This window comes from Dermacentor variabilis, chromosome 1 (genome assembly GCF_050947875.1).
Source record: "Dermacentor variabilis isolate Ectoservices chromosome 1, ASM5094787v1, whole genome shotgun sequence".
Classification (NCBI taxonomy): Eukaryota; Metazoa; Arthropoda; class Arachnida; order Ixodida; family Ixodidae; genus Dermacentor; species Dermacentor variabilis.
The window spans coordinates 28,524,711-28,530,710 of record NC_134568.1 but is presented as its reverse complement, the minus strand read 5'-3'; positions in this window follow the sequence as shown (position 1 = coordinate 28,530,710).

Genomic DNA, 6,000 nt, shown 5'->3' with positions numbered 1-6,000 from the left:
AGCCAACCCTTATATATAGCTTTCATTGATTACCAAAAAGCGCTTGATTCAGTCGAAACCTCAGCAGTCACGGATGCATTACGGAATCAGGGTGTAGATGAGCCATATGTAAAAACACTGAAAGCTATCTATAGCGGCTCCACAGCCACCGTAGCCCTCCATAAAGAAAGCAACAAAATCCCAATAAAGGAAGGCGTCAGACAGGGAGATACGATCTCTCTAATGCTATTCACAGCGTGTTTACAGGAGGTATTCAGAGACCTGGAGTTGGAAGAATTGGGGATAAAAGTGGATGGAGAATACCTTAGCAACTTGAGATTCGCTGATGACATTGTCTTGCTTAAGTACTCAGGAGACCAATTGCAATGCATGCTCACTGACCTGGAGAGGCAAAGCAGAAGGGTGGGTCTGAAAATTAATCTGCAGAAAACTAAAGTAATGTTTAACAGTCTCGGAAGAGAACCGCAGTTTACGATAGGTAGCGAGGCACTGGAAGTGGTAAGGTAATACATCTACTTAGGGCAGGTAGCGATCACGGATCCGGATGATGAGATTGAAATAACCAGAAGAATAAGAATGGGCTGGGGTGCGCTTGGCAGGCATTCTCAAATCATGAACAGCAGGTTGCCGCTATACTTCAAGAGAAAAGCGTATGACAGCTGTGTCTTACCAGTACTCACGTATGGGGCAGAAACCTGGAGGCTGACGAAAAGGGTTCTGCTTAAATTGAGGACGACGCAACGAGCTATGGAAAGAAAAATGATGGGTGTAACGTTTAGGGATAAGAAAAGAGCAGATTGGGTGAAGGAACAAACGCAGGTTAATGACATCTTAGTTGAAATCAAGAAAAAGAAATGGGGCATGGGCAGGACATGTAATGAGGAGGGAAGATAACCGATGGTCATTAAGGGTTACGGACTGGAATCCAAGGGAAGGGAAGCGTAGCATGGGGCGGCAGAAAGTTAGGTGGGCGGATGAGATTAAGAAATTTGCTGGGACAACATGGCCACAATTTGTATATGACCGGGGTAGCTGGAGAAGTATGGGAGAGACCTTTACCCTGAAGTGGGCGTAACCAGGCTGATGGTGATGTAGAACTTTTGAGTATCATACTATCAGCACCGACATTAATCTCCGCAGTGATGACGATGACAATCATAGGATCGCTTCGGACTCTTTCCAAAAGTTAAGCGGTAATTGTTAATGCGCTTTCATGTCTTCGACTGTCTGTGTGTGTAAAAGACGAATTCTGCATTCAGTTTTCGTTTCCCTAAATCATTCTGTAAGGCTACGTGACGCACATCTTTGTTAACCTTGCAATCCTTTGCTGTGATGAACACAGTAACACGTTGATTTTCATGCAGTAACTGGCTGACACATTCCACAACTACAGCGGCATGTGAGGTTGACGTGGGCTCGCCTCTTTGATCGTCTTGGACTCGATGGATGGAAGGATGGGTGGATGGATGGATGGATGGATGGATGGATGTTATGAGCGTCGCCTTTGAGACGGGGCGGTGGGTTGCACCACAAGCTCTTGTTTTTTGATTACCTAATGTACTACCAATGTTAAAAAAGAAAAAGAAGAAAAAGAAAAAAACCCCAGGATGAATTCCTATAACCAAAGTTTCTGAAGCCCTATTGTGAACTTTGTTTTTTTTTGCCATCGTTATTTGTCGTTTCCCTTCTTTTCTTCCGCCAATCTTCCAAACGCCTCTTATTAACCTCTATTGCGGACATGTTTACTTTCCCTCTGATCTCGCTGAACCCAAGGGCTTCAAGGAGGCCAGTGATTCCTAAGTCGACCGCTGGACAGATATCTTCGCATTCTAATACAACATGCTCCATCGTTTTCCTAGATTTACCGCAGCAAGCGCTGCTGAATTACTGCCCTCCAGAGTCCTCTTGTGCCGTTTAACAACACGGCTCCTCAATAATGTTCTATCGCCATATACCTGCTGAATCATGTTCCATATATTCTTAGGCGTTTTTCGTAGCCTGACGCAGACCTTGATGTGAACTCTCTGCTTCTAATTTGTGCCCATCGTAGATCAAGTCGAACCGTGGGCTGCTAACCACGGATCTGCCGGCTGGTGTGTTTTCCTGAAATGGCTTCCAAGGCTATATCTACTCTGAGCGCGCCCAGACCAATACCTTGAATTTGAGTATCATGGGGAAAAACAAAACAAGGATCGGTCCTGCAACTTTTCTGTGAATGGGTCAAATATACACAAGGATATATAGGTGTGATGCTTTACATGAGCCAATTGTGGTAATCTAATCAGATAACACGAGTAGCTTGTTTGTTGTAGTGGGCAACTTTGCCCTGTATGTAACGTTTTACCACACAATAACCAACAGGTGGCGAATTTTTTTTTCCTTTTTGTGGCACGGGCGTTTGTAAAAGAAAACAGCTTTATTCCTATCCTCTGATGTAACTCGAAGAAAGTAACAAATAACGGAAGCAGTTAAAGTGAAACACCCTCATTTTTTTGTCTGATAAACTCAACTTTACAAGCAAGCTGAACGTTTGCATTGCTGCGCGATTAATTTACTGCTTCGTTAGTCACACCGGTAGAACTAACCCGTGTGAAATGGCAGGGGCAATCGTTTACGACATTCGGGCTGCCGGTAAGAAAGCTGTTAGGCCGAAATATATTATTATTAACTTACGAAAACAATTTTTTCAGAAGTGGGATATTCCAAGCGGCAGCATTAAATTGTGTGCTTTACGCAAACCTATGGGATGCAGCTATCCATAAAGAAGAAATGAAAGTTTACTTACTGAAAATGTAGCTTGCTCTTCTCGGAAACGCAATAACCATACACACATCATCTGCGAAGTGAACAGGGTATTCTCCCTCAGAGTAGTTCTCTAGAAGAAAGTAGAATGTATTGTCTTGTCGTTATTATTCCACCGGATGAAGAGCAACAAGTCTCAAAATATATAACGGGCCGAAAAAAAGAAAGATCTGTTGCAATCGCATGAAAACATGCCTGTGATGATTACCTGTCCCTTTGCTGTTCAGTACGCGTACTACGCGCGTACATACTTCTGTTAGCGCTGTTGCTTTTAAATAGAGCGGCGACCCAACTGTGTCGTGTCACGTGTTGTACTGTCGTCAAATGGCATCGACAGCTTTTCGACATCTGCGTCTTCCTTCACAACAAGATGATATTTTTGATTTCTCACAGAAAAAATATCTACGATACGCTTGCGATTATACAATTACTTAAACTTGACGGACAATTATACGCATTTCTGCAACCAGAAGTCTCTTTAATACTGTTTCCTGGCAGCATAAAGATTCGCTTGCAATATTGATAGAAAAAATTAAATTATGGGGGTTTTACGTGCCAAAATCACTTTCTGGTTATGAGGCACGCCGTGGTGGAGGACTCCGGAAATTCTGACCACCTGGGGTTCTTTAACGTGCACTTAAATCTAAGCACATGGGTGTTTTCGCATTTCGCCCCCATCAGATATTGGTAGACTGTAAAGGTAAAATATTGAGGCCTATGCTTTATTGTTAAGCAGCAAAATAAAGATTTCTCTGTGCTATCAATGTTATTTATTTGTTATAGTTCCCACCTGCGAATACACCCCAAATGATCTGATCGACCGTAGGGGGAGAGGCGATCATCTCAATATGGAGATTGCGAGAAAGCAAAAAAAAATAAAAATTACAGGAGATCCAACGCGCTTCTTGGAATGAGCGTTACGCGAAGCTTTGTGGAAACGTTGAAATCAAGCTATACGCAAAGAAACACATGATGCGTGCAAATTAAGCATAATCAACGCGTATATTGGAATTTGTGTAAAGCGAAATACTCTTGAAACGGTTAGTTAATTGTCATAAAACAGGATTGGATGCGGACAACTGTCTCTACTTTCATCGAGTGCAGCGTGTCATGTCATCCTATGTTTATGTTAATTTACCATACTGCTCCCAAATTTGAAGCCATGTAATGTTTACGTAATGCACGTACAGCAGTTCATGCGGATGCACATTGGACGATATCGATGCAGAAATGACACGTGGAAGAAGACGATGTTTTATATTTGTCGAGGCAAAAATGGCGAGGACAGGTGTAAGCAGAAAGAAGTGGGAAACATATGTAAATACATTGATGGATTCTATGTCCCATTGTGCACAGTACCACATACACAGTGGCTCCAGAATGGGGGAGGCCAAATAATAATAATAATGAAAACCAATGAAGTCATTAAAATTAAGTCATGCGCTATACCATTAAGAGATCTGCGCGTTTGAGAGATACCTGGGAGCCGACATTATACTTGCAAGTTTTATGTCGTATTTTATTGCTTGGAAACGCTGAACATGGGTTCTCTCACTGCACTACTTTGCTGCTCAAAATGCCATCTTACATAAGCCCGAATATTAGATGGCACAAACATAACTTTTAATAATGGGGTAGTCTGAACTATAAAATCAAGTAACCAAATAAACACCATGCGCGATTCCGCTAATGGATATGTGTGCTTTAATGATCCTTATGAATCTACGTGATATGCATAAGTCTTATGCCGTGATTATATGGTTTGATAAGGCAGAACGGGGTTGCTCTCACTCGCACTACTTATATAAGCTTGAAATATATATATATATATATACATATATATATATATATATATATGTACAGGGGACGTATACAGGGGAGGTATCCTCGGATGATCACTTTCGGCGATACTGTCGCCTTCGCGCGACGTAGTGCTCAACCAGCCAATAAGTGCACACTGAAAGCCGAAAGCGGCCGCCCGATGAAACGTCCCCAGATTGCCTGGCTAGCGCACTCGGGAACACGACGTGGTTATCAAGTAGCCCGAAGAACAAGAAAACGCTGGATATATATAGCTGGAAAGAGAGAGAGAGATAAAAGCAAAGCAACGACAGGGAGGTTAACCAGAGGATCTCTCCGGCTTGCTGGCCTGTATAACTTGAACTTGTTAACTATCACAAGTAAGCGGTTAAAGCGTTGCTTTCATATCCTACCAATACTTCATAGAATCACCATTTGTACACATTACATAGGACATGCTGCTTTCAATCGACAATCCCCCAAACCAGCTACATATATGGTCTGAAGCTTTACAGACGGTAGCATTAGGCTGGCTTAATTGCAACTACAGAGTGGATTACTCAATGCCTCCAAGCACCGTTCGTGAAGAGTATTATCTTCGTTTTGATTCAAGGAACATTGCACTGCTTTTCAATCACGCTGTGTCAAAGACAAAACACGCAGGGAATCTACTCGTGCACTGCCGCATTTTTTCGGTCGCTTCAACACAGTAGCGAGTTAGAAGAAACATCATTTACGTCTGCACAAGGAAACCTCCTCGATACAAAGCTGCACGCGCACACGTTGCGTCTACTTCACTGCAAGGCAGCTGGGAAGACCAGTGATACTAATACGACTGATAGTGCGGCTAGTTGGTAAATGATTATTGGCAAAAACTATAGCCAGGGAACGAGAGACGCCAAGAAGCCGACACAAATGAGTGCTTGTTTGTGACGTCTTCTCCGTGTCTCCTCGTTCGTGCGCCGTTGTTCTTTTTTTCTCTAGTCATTATGTTGTAGGCAGGCGAACAAAATGAAAACGCGAGGACATTTCACTAGTACAACATCAAGAAAATATCCTCACACGCCGTGGTTGCTTAGTAGCTAGGGCGTTGAGCTGCTGAGCAGGAGGTCACAGGACGGAATCCCGACCATAGCAGCCACATTTCGATGGGGGCGAAATGTAAGGACGCCCGTGTACCGCGCATTGGGTGCATGTTAAAGAACGCTAGGTGGTCAAGATTAATCCAGAGTCACCTCCCTACGGCGTGCCTCATAATCAGATCTTGGTGTTGGCAGGTAAAACGTCAGAATGCAATTACCTTAAGAAAATATCCACGTTCGTCGAATGAAGACGCGCAATCATGAGCCGCGATTTTGTAGCGATTGCTTTCGTTCGATTCTACGCCACTCTTATCAT